This window comes from Dryobates pubescens, chromosome 4 (assembly GCF_014839835.1).
Source record: "Dryobates pubescens isolate bDryPub1 chromosome 4, bDryPub1.pri, whole genome shotgun sequence".
Classification (NCBI taxonomy): domain Eukaryota; kingdom Metazoa; phylum Chordata; class Aves; order Piciformes; family Picidae; genus Dryobates; species Dryobates pubescens.
The window spans coordinates 48,842,155-48,857,530 of NC_071615.1; positions in this window are offsets into that span (position 1 = coordinate 48,842,155).

Here is a 15,376-nt window from a genome sequence, read left to right on the forward strand (position 1 = left end):
AGAGCACTGCAGCAGGCTGCCCAGAGAGGTTGTGGAGTCTCCTTTGGAGACTTTCAAGCCTGGTCTGGATGTGTTCCTGTGGGACCTGTGCTGGATTCTATGGTCCTGCTCTGGCAGGAGGGTTGGACTCAATCTCTGGAGTCCCTTCCAACCCCAAGCATCCTGTGATCCTTTAAGTAAGCAAGTAGTAAATTCCCTTCCATGTAGCTGATGGAAGTGCACATGAGTTGCCACCACTAACTGCTGAGAAACACAAATTCACTAACCAGCAGCAAGAGTAATTGTTTCCTGACACTGTCTCCAAAGGCACCGAGTCTCTGCAAGGCAGCCATGTGCTGTGAGGGACTCTGCCATGCTGCCTTGCTTGCAGCAGGTCACTGAATGCCACTGGTGATTTTGTAGGGGTCTTACAAGGAAGTACTTAGTGATGGAGAGAGTAATAAGCTGACTTACCTCTGTCTTTGTGATGCAGCAGTTGTTCACTGGTCTCACCCTAGTCCCTAGAAGAGGGACTGCATGTGGACAGTCCTGTTGAGCTGATGAGTTAAAGAGCTTGTCTCTAAAAATAGGCTGATTCTTACTCTTGCCTATTCATTCTCCAAGATGGAGAGGGAAAACAAACAAAACACCACATCTTTTTTGCCCTTTTACAGTTCTTTTGTTTTACAACACACAGATCTAGTTCTGAGAGTATCAAGCCAAAGTGCTTGGGGTGATGGAAGCAGTGCTTCAGCCAGCAAAAAGAAGAGAAAAGAGGCCATGTGGGTTTCAGCTGGGTGCTTTTTTCTAGGGCTTTAAGCAAGCAACAACATTTTGATGCAGTCCTTTTCAAGTAATTGAAATGTAGGGCTGTGTAAAAGGATGGAGAGTCTCTGGGTTGTTCTCTTCATCTGTCAAGATTCTGAATCATCCTCAATTTACAGCCTAATCGCTGTGTCTAATTATTGAAGTCTAGCTGCCTAAAGATAGGAAGGGCCTGAGCTACACTACTTACACCACCTTTAATTCAGTGGCTGTCCTGCTCTTAATTCATATGCCAGAAGACACCACTGGCAAAGCCAGGAATGGACCCCACTTCTTGGCCCTGTGTGGCTGCCTGGAATCTGAGAGCATGCATTTCTTCAGTGTCAGATGATGTTCAATGATATCATTTAATTAAAGGCTCTTACATAATGAAGATGGCATTTGATCTCATTAAATACTGTCAACTCTCCATCATTCAGGGAAATGGAGAGCTGGGGTACCCTGGAGCTCAGGGAGCTCTGTGGGAGCAGATGAGTGATTCAATGAATCATTGCTTTAAGATCAGTGCTGGCTGAGCTCACTCTCAGATGGAAGGCAGTCGCCTCCTAAGCCGGGTCAGGTCTCTGTTTGCTTCCCGGTAGCAGGCTTTAGAAAAGCCTTTCCTAGTTAGTATGTTGGACCCTAGCTGGCTGCTGGCTGGTTCCTCAGCCTGTATCCTACTGCAGAGGGGCTCTGGAGGAATGCCTCTGGACCTGAGCCCGCTGTCCTTGTGCAGGCTGAGAAGTTCCCTTGGAAACACAAGAATCAAGAGGCACATTGTAGGAAGCAGAAAAGGAGCAGCAAAGGGAACGGGCCCAGTCAGCTGCCTTCCGGTGGCACCCTGCTGCTGCCCCGCGAGAGGAGCACACTGCAGAGGAGGCTACAGCTAGCCAGGCTCCAGCAGCGTTCATCAGCCAAGTCTGTGTGGTGCAGTCTCCACGGCATGAGGCTGGCTGGCCCCAAGCCTTCCCAGCACAGAGCTGGCTCCACGTGCCTGGGCCTCAAGACCACGTGCCTGGAGCCCAGAGGGACCCAGCAGCAGCTACGCTCTGCCAAGCCCTGAGCAGAAGGACGGTTCCTGCTTGGTGCTGTGAACAGAAGGCCGTGAGGGGCACCGTGTCCAGTGCTTGACCCGCCAGACTTCATCAGCAGGCTGTGGCACTCGCCGGAGTGGCAGACAGAAACCCAGGGCCTCCGACACTGCATCGTGTTCCCGTGTGTAATGGCCATGAGTCGCCCTCCGCAGGGAGCTCCTGCTCCGAGTGGAGGAAGTGGCTCATTACTCCGGACTTCACTCATTTGTTCGTGCAGCTTGCTTCCAGCATTGTTTTTCTGTGACTAACGAGCACTTAACTCGAGCCCTTTCCTTGTATGTCCTCCCAGCTCACCCACTGTTACAATCCACCTGCCTCTCTCACGGGTTTCCTGATTAGTCAGGTAAGTTTAGGTAGCAAGTTATGCAACCTGTGTAAATAAGGTGTCTTCAGCTCGGTGTTTTCAGCTCATTCAGAGCTGTGTATAAAAAACGCTGATTTAAAAGTCACTGTGTTGTTTGTAACTACCTGGAAAGCAGTTTTGTCGATGCATGGTTAAAGAAAGTCATAGAAAAGGTGAAGTGCTTCCCACAGGTGTTCAGGGAGGAGATCTGCTTATGAGCTCTTTTCTGTGGGAAAGGACACAACGTTCAGAAAGGTCAAAGACAGTCAAAGACAGTCAAAGACATCTTCACCAATGACATTGAGGAGAGGTCAGGCAGAATCTGCTCAGCAAGTTTGCTGATGATACCAAACTGGGAGGCTGGGCTGAGACAGCTGAAGGCTGAGAGACTTCAGTGAGAGTTGGGCAGAGAGGAACCTAATGAGGCTCAGCAAGGCTAAGTGCAGAGTCCTGAATAAACTGCAGCAGTACAGGCTGGGAGGGGATCTGCTGGAGAGCAAGGACCTGGGAGTGCTGGGGGACAAGTTCTGTATGGGACAGCAATGTGCCCTGGGGGCCAAGAAGACCAATGGGATCCTGGGCTGCATTCAGAGCAGTGTGTCCAGCAGATCCAGGGAGGTTCTCCTCCCCCTCTACTCTGCCCTGGTGAGACCTCTCCTGGACTATTGCAACCAGTTCTGGGCTCCCCAGTTCAGGAGGGACAGGGATCTGCTGGAGAGAGTTAAACAGAGAGCCCTCTGTTCAACCAGGATGCTGAAGGGACTGCAGCACTGCCTGGTGAGGAGAGGCTGAGAGCCCTGGGGCTCTGGAGAGAAGGCTGAGAGGGGATTTAATAAATGTCTATCGATATCTGAGGGCTGGGGGTCAGGAGGGAGGGGACAGGCTCTGCTCAGCTGCACCCTGGGATAGGACAAGGGGCAATGGATAGAAACTCCAGCACAGGAGGTTCCACCTCCACATGAGGAGGAATTTCTCCACTGTGAGGGTCCCAGAGCCCTGGAGCAGGCTGCCCAGAGAGGTTGTGGAGTCTCCTGCCCTGGATCCTTGCCAGCCCCATCTGGATGTGTTCCTGTGTGACCTGTGCTGGATTCTCTGGTCCTGCTCTGGCAGGGGGGTTGGACTGGATGATCTCTGGAGGTCCCTTCCAACCCCTAACAGCCTGTGATAGAAACCAGTTAATATGTATAGATTTATGAAAAGAGGTAGAAATAAAGGGAAATTAATTTCTTTGAATAGATTTCCATTACTTATACAAACCAGATTATTTCCCTGGTCCCACTGAGTCCGGGGAAGCTGGCTTCCACATGGTTCTACTCCTGATAGCTGCCTGGTTGGCCATTCATACCATGCAGAGGCTCAAACCCATGTGAGATGATAGTAGGCCACTACATTTTTCACTTTAACACCAATTCTGTTCTGGGAAGCTGATTGCTGCCCTTTGTCTGATACTCAGCTCAGGAGATACTTGCTGCTTGAGCTTTGGCTCTTGCTTTACCCAAACAACTTCAAATAGCTGGCAACACAAAATGATGACTGTAATGGGTTCCACTGGAAACCCAAGCCAAATCCTCTGCTTTAGGATTGATGCTGCCAAGAAGGGGAACAATAACAAAAAGGAGAAAACAAGCCCCTGTCACCTGCAGCACTCTGCTGGTTCCTGAGGCTGCACTGAAGTCAACACTGCAGTTACTGTTTTATTACCTTAATAAAACCCACCAGAATCATAAAACTGAGGCAAACATGCCATACACAAGAGGCATTTTCTGCAGTGATGCTCCTGTCCATCTAGAGCCACAGATTCCCAGAGGCCTCTCCAGTAAAGGATCTTCTGGTAGGGGCCAGGATGGTGACATTCAGAAGCTTTAAGCTTTCTCTTTTTCTTTAAAGAAAAATGCTTTTGCAATCAGGGAGTTGGGATTAGCCTGAAGGATGTTTTAGCCAAAGTGTGGCTGTGTGGAGATGAACTCAGTAACTGAAACTTCTGTCCAGAACACTGAAGCAGATCTAGCTGACTGGCCTAAAATGACAGTGAGTGCATTGCAGTTTGGCTCTGTGCTCTCTTCAGTAAGAACTTTGTACTTCATTGTATGCTAAGGAGCAAGATGGAGAACTGGGGAGGTGATTACCTTCCCCATCTTTTGCCCATGAGTGGTCACCCTGGACCAGCTTCTTTTGGCACCTACCAGTCAATCCAACCTGACCCACCTTGTTTCTCCTGGGTTTGTTATAGCTCTCTGCCCTTGTGGCCAAGAGACCCAATGGAATCCTGAGGTGCACCAAGAAAAGTGTGCCCAGCAGGGCTAGGGAGGTTCTTCTCCACCTCTACTCTGCCCTGCTGAGACCAAATACTGTGTCCAGTTTTGAGCTCCCCAGTTCAAGAGAGACAGAGACCTGCTGGAGAGAGTCCAAGAGAGAGCCATGAGGATGCTTAGGGGATTTGAGCATCTCCCCTAGCAAGAGAGACTGAGAGCCCTGGGGCTGATGAGTCTGGAGAAGAGAAGGCTGAGAGAGGATCTGATCAGTGTCTATCAATAGCTGAGGGGTGGGTGTCAAGTGGAGGGGGCCAAACTCCTTTGGGTGGTGCACAGTAATAAGCCAAGGAACACCAGGGACAAGCTGGAACAGAGAAGGTTTCAGCTCAGCATGAGGAGAAACTTCTTTACAGTGAGGGTGACAGAGGCCTGGAGCAGGCTGCCCAGAGAGGTTGTGGAGTCTCCTCCTCTGGAGACTTTCCAACCCCACCTGGCTGCATTCCTGTGCAGACTGCCCTGGGTGACCCTGCTCTGGCGGGGGGGGTGGACCTGATGGTCTCTGGAGGTCCCTTCCAACCTCTAATGTAGTGTGGTAGTGTGATACTGTGTGACAGGCTGCTGCTTGCTGCTGTTGTTGTTCAGTAAGAGTGAGATTGCCCAAGTCATTTGGATTCATAAAAAAACATGAGCTGCTCAGCTTGATGTGTCAGCCCTGTGGCCAGAAAAGCTGACTCCAGCTTGGCATCAGGCATGGTGGCAAAGAGAAGTGGGAGAGCAGTACACATGAGCTGGACACGTCTGGGCTGGCAGACTTGTGATTTAAAGACAGACCTAGTGTAGTGTGTCCTGCTGAGATCCATCACCCAGGGGCCAGGTTAAGACTTGGTGTTGTCTGAGAGGGGGATGAAAAATCAATGCATGAGCTAAGGCAGGCCCCTGGCTGTGGAGATGGGAGCAGGGATGTTTGGTGTTGGGCAGCACCTGGCCTCCCACCAGCAGAGTGGCCGTGGGAGGCTGCTCCATGGGCACTGTGTCTGCTCTGGACAGGGACCAGCAATGGGTGTTTGGAGAAGGCTCTGGTGAGCATGGAGCATGTCCAGCCCCACATGGAGCAGCTCCAGGCCTCTGAAGAGTAGGGCAGGGATTTCCTCGCATGGTGGTTGCCCTCAGACAGTCCTGTAGCAGAACTTCTGTTCCCACAGCCACCCAAGAGACAAAGAGATATATTTTTATCTCTCTCTCTATGTAAACATATCTATCTATATATATACACACACACCCCTAGAAGTGCCTATCACTACATTTATAAGCATTCTTTGGAACCACTCTGTGCTGCCAAAGCTGTGCCACCGAGCTGAGGCATGCAGCACTAGCAAGGAACTCCCAGAGGGGCTCTGGCTCGGCAGGAGCACAGGTGGAGGCTGTGCATGGGATGGCATCTGAAGGCTGATGAAGAGGAGATTATTGCCTTGACTCAGAGGTGCCTCTTGTAATTTGAAATGGGAAGTGGAAATTAACCTGTTTTGATGGTCTGCTCCTGGAAGCTCACTGAACCAGAGACTTTCCAGATGACTCAGAGCAGGATGGTTGCTTGCTGAGAACTGCTGTATCAAGGGTTTGGCAGGATTATATAACAAGCAGTCATCCTTCGCTGCTGATAACGTGCCTTCTCTGCCTGGCTGATGCTTGCAATTGACCAGTTGTGAGGAGCTGTGACAGAGCAAAATGGCTAGAGCCTGGAGGCAGTTTCAGGCTGCAGCTGAGCTCCTGCCTGGAGCAGACCTGTTACTTGCTTCTAGGCATGGTGCTACGGCTGTTTGGGAAGAGGAGATAAAATTCCCCTGCCAGCCTCAGCACCACCCACCCTGAAGCGGCCCCACTTAGAGCTGTGTTTTGCACGGTGTCTCGCTCTGGGTAGCAAAAGCACCAGAAATACTTGTGGAGAATGTATCCCTCTTTTGTGGGTAAAAAGGCTTTGCACGATTCCAGTTCATGACAAAGGAAATGGAATGCTCCTTTTAGCTGTTGTCTGATAGCACCTTTTGAAAGGATTGTGGCAGGGAGTTCAGAAGTTCTCCCCCTCTGCTCTGCCCTGGTGAGGCCACACCTGGGATATGGCATCCAGTTCTGGGCTCCCCAGTTCGAGAGGGACAGGGGTCTGCTGGAGAGAGTCCAACAGAGGGCTACAAAGATGCTGAAGGGACTGGAGCACTGCCTGGGGAGGAGAGGCTGAGAGCCCTGGGGCTGTTCTGTCTGGAGAGGAGAAGAATGAGAGGGGATCTGATCAGTGTCTATCAATAGCTGAGGGCTGGGGGTCAAGAGGGAGGGGACTCTGGAGCAGGCTGCCCAGAGGGGTTGTGGAGTCTCCTTCTCTGGACTTTCCAGCCCCATCTGGATGTGTTCCTGTGTGACCTGTGCTGGATTCCATGGTCCTGCTCTGGCAGGGGGGTTTGGACTCAGTGATCTCTGGAGGTCCCTTCCAACCCCTAACATCCTGTGAGCCTGTGAATATTTTCAGTCCTTGGAGCTGTGTTTGAGCCCCTCGCTGGGAGCTGCCTGTGTTGGCTGATACTCACAGAACAACAGGCAAAGTGTCCATGGTGCCACTGTTATCATTGCAAAGGGCAGTGAGGGCTGGAAGGAATGACAAAAATTGCTTTGTTCCTTCTTGTTGGTAACTGTTTAGAGGAGGAAGTTGTCACTCGTGCTCCGTGGGGCAGAGTTTTGCCAGCCGTGCAGCGGGTGGCTGAAGCCGGCTGAGTGCAGGTCTGCCTTCCCTCGCAGGCTGAGCACATCCAGCGCTGCTTCCATCTCTTCAGATGCAAACATCGCTGTGTCAGGAGTGATCTGGGCACATCACTGAGGCATATCAAAGGGAGGCCCAAGATTCAGGACAGATGGAGAGGTCATTACTTTCACCACTTGTACAAACGGCCCAGGAGAACCTCATGAGGTTCAACAAGAGCAAGTGCAGGGTCCTGCAGTGGGGCCAGAACCATCCTCACTAGCAATACATACTGGGGGAGGAGGTGATAGAAAGGAGCCCTGAGATGTTCAAGGTGAGGCTGATGAGGCCCTGGGCAGCCTGATCTAGTTGGGGATGTCCCTGCTGACCTCGGGGAGCTTGGACTGGATGAGCTTTGGAGGTCCCTTCCAGCCCAGCCCATTCTGTGGTTCTGTGATTATCTGGGCTGTAAACAGCCCAAGAGCACGAGAGATGAGCAGGCTTTCGTTAGAGGTGCCATTGGCCTCTGTGCATTGGCCCTGAGAGGGCTGTCTCTTTACACCAGGCACAACAAAGAGAACTATATTCAAATCAGTAAAATGTATTTGGGAAATAAATCAAAGCATGTTGTGGCCTCAGGAATTATTACCTGTGGCTACCCAAAGGGAAGATGGTAATTTAAGGGCCACCACACCTTCAGAGTTTGAGCAACTCTATGGAACAGTGAGGGTTTTTTCCCCAGTTGTTGTTTCACTCTGGCTAACCTGGAGGTCAAACTATCATTTAAGGCTTAATGCTCTGAGGTGCTAAGTTCTGTCAGGAGATGACACATGGAGCACTGTGTCAGTCCTGGATCAGGCTCAGCTGGTCACATTATTGTTTTGAAATGAAGGCTTCTCTGTTCTGCCCAGAGCCTGAAGAGTTAAGGCTATTAACTGGCTTCAGAATAAAATGCATTAGGAATAAATATGCTTTAGGATAAACCTATTAAATGGATAAAAATGCCATTACCAGTGGTAAAATATGATTGTGTGACCTTTTAAATAAATAAGCCTGCTATGCACCAAATTATGCCAGATAATAAGCTTTATACATGATAAAGTCATGTAGTAGGGCTCAGTCTTCAGCCAGTCAATGAAATACTGCTAGCCATAAAGGGCTCCTGAAATGTTACACCACAGAAAATTGCTCCCAGCCAAAACAACTTAACTGTGAAAACAAATGTGATTTCTCTCATCAAAATCTATGTAAGGCATGGTAGCAAGAGCAAAAACTTACCAGAAACGAACCTGAGACGTTCAAACTCTTCTGCAGAAGCACACACTTCTTAAAATGCTTCAAATAACTGTGTTGAAAGCAAGAGAGGAACACAAGTGTAAGATCCAAATTGTCTCTAGGGTCCTAGAAAAATGCCTGTAGCCTATCTCTGGATACAGCCATTGCTGTGCATCCAAACTAATCTGCACTCAGGACTTTGGGCACTTAGAATCATAGAATGCTCCAGGCCTGAAGGGACCTCCAAAGCTTATCCAGTCCAACCTCCCCACAGTCAGCAGGGACATCCCCACCTACATCAGGCTGCCCAGGGCCTCCTCAAGCCTCACTTTGAATATCTCTAGGGCAGGAGCCTCAACCACCTCCCTGGGCAACCTGTTCCAGTGTCCCACCATCCTCATAGGAAAGAACTTCCTCCTAACATTCAGTTTAAATCTGCTCTTCTCTACTTTGAGCCACTGCAAACAGTCTCTCTCCAGCCTTCCTGCAGCCCCCTTCAGGTACTGGCAGGCTGCTCCCCAGCTCCCTCAGCCTGTCCTCGTAGCAGAACTGCTCCAACCCCCTGATCATTTTTGTGGCCCTCCTCTGGACCCTCTCCATCAGGTCCATGTCCTTCCTATATTGAGGGCTCCAGAGCTGTGCACAGTACTCCAGGTGAGGTCTCCCCAGAGCAGAGCAAAGTGGCAGAATCACCTCTCTGGATCTGCTGGCAATGCTGCTTTGGATGCAGCCCAGGCTGTGATTTGCCTTCATGTGCTGCAAGCTCACCCTGCCTGCTCATGTCCAGCTTCTCACCCATCAGCACCTCCAAGTGCTTTTCCTTAGGACTGCTTCCTATCTCCTCCTCCCCCAGTCTGCATTGATAGTGAGGACTGTTCCAGCCCAGAGGCAGGTGACATTTGCCTCTGTTCATAACTGAGCTGTTTTCTTTTAGATGCTCCTTATCAAATATTCCTTTGAGATGCTCCTTGTAAAATATGCCAGTAGCCACCATAAGGTTGTGCTGCTCCAGAGGAGAGAAGCAAGGGCTATACACAAAATCTTGCAGGTGACATTGAAGATATTTTTCTCCCCCTCCATATGAGTGGCAGAGGTTTCCCAAGATGAGGAGAAGGTATCATTTGCATCTCTGCTCTGTCCACAGCTGAGCTTTGTGTTTGTGACACACTACGTCCCTCCAAGGATTAACAGTTTACAAAGAGAAAAAGCAAACTGGATTTATGTCTTGGTGGCCCAGAGAGCTCAGGAGGACAATGGTGGAACTGAGCCACATGACTTCTGAAGCAATGGCTTGACCTGGTGACAGCAACACTGCCACACTGGGGACATCCTGACCAGCATCAGGCCAGTGTCACACAATACCAACATGATTGGTGTCAGCCTGAAGCTTAGCTAACTTCCCAGTGAGCAACAGTGCTTTGAAATAAGATGCTCTGCAGGATGCTGTGATAGGAGAGAAAACAAAATCTTAGGACAATGCTCATTACAAAAGACACCAGAGAGAGAAATGTTGTTGGCCCTGGAGAAGATTGGGTGGTGGAGAGAAGGGGCAACTGTCAGAGTGAAAGGCAGCACTGGCCTACTGTCTCTGGTGATGTCTTCCCTGAGGCAGTACAATGTGTTGGTAGAAATCACCTGCAGTGAAGTCATGTGAGCCTTGGTGTTTCAGTGAAGGACAAGAGTACCTCTTTGTGCATCCTTCACACAATCCCTGCTTCTTCTCTGTCAAAAAACATGGCTGGACCAATAAGGTAATAAATATTAGAATAGAATAGAATAGAATAGAATAGAATAGAATAGAATAGAATAGAATAGAATAGAATTAACCAGGTTGGAAGAGACCTTTGAGATTATCCAGTCCAACCTATCACCCAACACCATCTAATCAACTAAACCATGGCACCAAGCACCCCATCCAGTCTCTTCCTAAACACCTCCAGTGATGGTGACTCCACCACCTCCCTGGGCAGCACATTCCAATGGCCAATCACTCTTTCTGTGAAGAACTTCTTCCTAACCTCCAGCCTAAACCTCCCCTGGTGCAGCTTGAGACTGTGTCCTCTTGTTCTGGTGCTGGTTGCCTGGGAGAAGAGACCAACCCCCACCTGGCTACAACCTCCCTTGCAGGGAGTTGTAGAGAGCAAGAAGGTCTCCCCTGAGTCTCTTCTTCTCCAGGCTAAGCAACCCCAGCTCCCTCAGTCTTTCCTCACAGGGCTGTGTTCCAAACCCTCACCAACTTTGTTGCTCTTCTCTGGACTCGTTCCAGCAAGTCACCTCCTTCCTAAGCTGAGGGGCCCAGAACTGGACACAGTACTCGAGGTGCAGCCTAACCAGGGCAGTGTACAGGGGCAGAATGACCTCCCTGCTCCTGCTGGCCACACTGTTCCTGATGCAGGCCAGGATGCCATTGGCCCTCTTAGCTGCCTGGGCACACTGCAGGCTCATGTTCATTCTACCGTCAACCAGCACCCCCAGGTCCCTCTCTGCCTGGCTGCTCTCAGCCACTCTGACCCCAGGCTGTAGCTCTGCATGGGGTTGCTGTGGCCAATGTGCAGAACCCGGCACTTGGATGTGTTCAATCTCCTGCCCTTGGACTCTGCCCATCTGCCCAGCCTGTCGAGGTCCCTCTGCAGAGCCTCTCTACCCTCCAGCAGATCAACTCCTGCCCCCAGCTTGGTGTCATCTGCAAATTTACTGATGATGGACTCGATGCCCTCGTCCAGATCATCAATAAAGATGTTAAAGAGCTCAGGGCCCAGCACTGATCCCTGGGGCACACCACTGGTGACTGGCTGCCAGCTGGCTGTGGCACCATTCACCACCACTCTCTGGGCTCAGCCTCCAGCCAGTTCCTAACCCATCACAGTGTGCTCCCATCCAAGCCAGGGGCTGACAGCTTGGCCAGGAGTTTGCTGTGGGGGACAGTGTCAAAGGCCTTGATGAGGTCCAGGTAGACTACATCCACAGCCTGCCCCACATCCACCAGGCAGTCACTTGGTGATTGAAGGAGATCAGGTTGGTCAGGCAGGACCTGCCTTTCCTAAATCCATGCTGGCTGGGCCTGAGCCCTTGGCCATCCTGTAAGATTCTAATCTTTGATTCATTAGCTGATGACAGATGACATGCCAGCAAACTAAGTAACTTTTAGCACACAAAGGAAAAGGTGGGCAGTAATGTTACTGCCCTGTAATACAGAATCACAGAATCATTCTGGTTGGAAAAGACCCTCAGGATCACCAAGTCCAACCCAGAACCCTACTCTGCAAGGGTCACCCCTAAACCATATCCCCAAGCACCACATCCAAACCACCTATACACACATCCAGGGCTGGTGACCCCACCACCTCCCTGGGCAGCACATCCCCATGCCTGACCACTCTTGCCATGAAAAAGTATTTCCTACTCCAGTCTAAACCTACCCAGTGGCAGCCTGAGGCCATTCCCTCTTGTCCTGTCACTAATCACATGATAGAAGAGACCAGCAGCAGCCTCTCCACAACCTCCTTTCAGGTAGCTGTAGACAGCCAGGAGGTCTCCCCTCAGCCTCCTCTGTTTCACACTAACCAGCCCCAGCTCCTTCAGTTGCTCTGCATCAGATTTATTCTCCAGGCCCTTCACAGCTTCCTTGCCCTCCTCTGCCCTGGCTCCAGCACCTCCACATCTCTCTTGGATTGAGCTGCCCAAAACTAGACACAATACTCAAGGTGTGTCCTCCCCAGAGCTGAGTGCCAGGGGACAATCCCCTCCCTGCTCCTGCTGGACACAGCATTGCTGATCCCAGCCAGGATGCCTTTGGCTTTCTTGGCTGCCTGGGCACACTGCTGGCTCCTATTCAGTTGCTTGTCCATTACAATATTAGATACAGGTTTAATTAATGTGAAATGAATCCTTTGTGTTTCTAGACTAAATGTCCAAGTCCTCACTTTCCATTGCACCTGCAGGGGCAGCTGAGGCTGGGTGTAGTGTGCCACTGTTGTGTGAGTTTTTCCCCAGCCTCTGACTGTCTGTTCATGTGACTGAGAAGCACCATGGCAGTAACACTATCAGGTGAGAGGGAAAAGCAGAAGCACGTGCTTCAGGCCATGGACTGGCTGCTGAGGAGCTGAATCAAGAAGAAAGTTACCCTATGGGCAAGTTATTATATAACTGTCTGTCATGAGCTTTTATATCTTCCTCTGAGGCTTTGATACTTGGCACTGAGAGACAGGATGTGAGAGCAGAGGAATGGCTGGTGAGCCAGTTCCTCTGTTTTGCTTGTACTTGGCTCCATGACTACCTGCTCCTGGTACCTGTGCTGGTTACCTGTGTGTCATGTAGGCCTGCACTTAATGGGGAAGCTTTAAATGATTCTATATTTAGCTTTTGCTTCCCCTTGGAGCTTTCTGCACTTTTTCAGCCTGTGAAGGGATGCAATGACAAGCTAAAGACCTCTGCCACCTCCCTATCAGGACTTCCCTTCAACAGAGGGGGGGAAAAAAACACCACAATCTGAAGAGCTGTATATATATATATATATATGAGAAATAGAAATTGAGAAGAAGTAGGGCAAGGGGTCAGACAACACTGTGAAGGGCTTGACCCAAGCTGACTCTAATCAATAGAAAAATTTCCACTGGCTTCCAAAGGCTGAGATTAGTTACATGAGTTATTGCTGCTTATATCATTTAGTGTAGGAGAGAAGTCATGGTCATAGCTACCCTTATAATGACTTCTAAAGGGCAGCATCTAAGCAAGGAACTGTTCACTTTAAAGGAGCTCAAAATGCTGTTAGCTGCCTCACCTAGGAGAAGTGTACGTGTATGAACTAGTCTGCAGCTGTAGAGCCCAAATTATTCAGGACAGACATTACTAAGAGTTTCAGAAGGATCTTGCCAAACAGACCAACTGGGTAGTGACAAACTAGTGACAAAGTGTTGCAGATGAGGGGGAAAGAACTTTCATTATATGTAAACTATTGTAAGCTGTGAATGACCATGGAAGCAAAATGAGACTCAGTGTAGATCTGTGCAAATATCAGCTTGTTCTGATCAGCATCAGTCAGAAAGACAAAAGGTTAGGAGTCTTTTTCCTGAGGTAATAAGAGACAGAAAATGTCATGAGCTGTTGGGGCATGAAAAGATGCTGCTTCTTGGCACTCTTCATGTAAACAATTTTCTTTTTCTCTTTGCAGAGTGTACATTTGGGGATCAGATTAATATCATTGTACATTTGGCAGGCACTGGAGAAATCCAGCTCGCCCCACAGCAGATAAATGCCTGCTGATGAAAATCCCTGCATTCCTGGCTGATGTGTGCATGTTTACTGGGATTAGGAGGGCCTCTCCAAAGGCACAGCAAGCTACAGGTATTCTCTTCTGACCTGAGCAACCACCAGCATTTCAGGCCTGATGAAAAAGAGTCATCAGCCTCCACATACCTCTGGTGAGGTGGCTAAAGTGCATCCTGTCCCACCATCCAGCTATCAACTGTAGTCAACAGTTAAGTCAGCATTAGTTGATGCAACACAATTGGGCCATCTCCCATCCAGAGGCAGGAGAGAGCCTGTAGCATAGGTGGGGGTCACTCTGGCCTCTGGAACATGCAGTTCTAGCTGCTCCACATGTGTGAGGTGGGAGGAAAGAGGAAGAAACATTTGTGTTCTTTCCCAGGGGTGGGAAGGGAGCTGTGGAAGCTTTCTGTCCCACTGTCTGTGCTTTTTCCTCCTCTTCTGCCCTTTCAACATGTCAATGACTCGCTTCAATCTCTTCCCAGAACCACAGCTCTTCTGCAGGGAGCAGCACCTTCGGTAAAGAGAGCCTGAAGGATGCAGAGGGCTGACTACACACATGGACACCCAGGTGTTTTTCAGGTGGTTATCCTCGTGCTCATCCACCCGTGCTCTGGGATGGCAAGGTGTCATGCCACTGGGAATGGCAGCAGTGCTCTGTCTGTCAGAATGCCTGCATTTCTTTATCTTCATGGAGGGGTTAGCAACACAGAGGGAATCATATCTCAAGGGGATCAAGGAGTACCCACGGAGCATTGCATCTTGAAGGGAGTGTTAATTTCAGCTCAGCAAGTAACACTGGAAGCTTTAGCAGCCAAGCTAGGATGAAAGAAAAGCCCCTCAAGATGAAGCCCAGGCACCACAACTTGGTTAGTACCCAGAGCCACAGTTTATTATGCCAGATTTTGTTTGTGTGGATTTGGAAAGAGGCTCCAAGAAAAAAAGTTGGCTTCCATATTGCAATTTATGGCAGTGTTGTCTTCCCCCAGGTTACAGAGCAGAATGAAACCCCTGATGCTCTCTGAGACAGTTTTCTTCTCCAAACACCAAAGCATCTCTCATGGACTATTGTGGCAGTTCATACCAGCAGACCTATAGCATAGGAGTAGACATGGCCATTTCTGAGACCTTCTCCAATAGGAACTCCAGAATGGGAGTTACCTTGATTGCAGCATCCCATGGTTACCCACAACCAGCTGCTGGTGGGCCCATTACTTGCTTTTGCCATACTTTGTCCCTAAGAGAAGTGCTTGGTTCTTGCTACCTAAGTGTGTGTGGAGCCATCTCAGGGAAGGAACCAGAAAGGATGCAGTATGACAGCGTAGGGAACAGTCCAAAGTCATTAAGGAAGGACTTGATCTGAAATTTGAGAGAGAAGCAATATAAAGCCATTCCTGAAGACAGGTAGGGGGTGGCTCCAGGGCTACAAAGTGAGTGCCAGAGGCAAGAGCAGGCTGAAGCTGCTATAAGGCTCCCAGAGTGTCTCAAAAGCAGATGGTAGAAGATATTACAGGCTGGAATGCCCCTGGAAGGGACAAAGTGCTGTCCTGCTGGTAAATAGGAGAGACTGAGACTGAAAGCAGTAGTGTAATGGCCTCTCCCTATGATAAGGCTGCAGACATCACCTTTCCCATTTGTC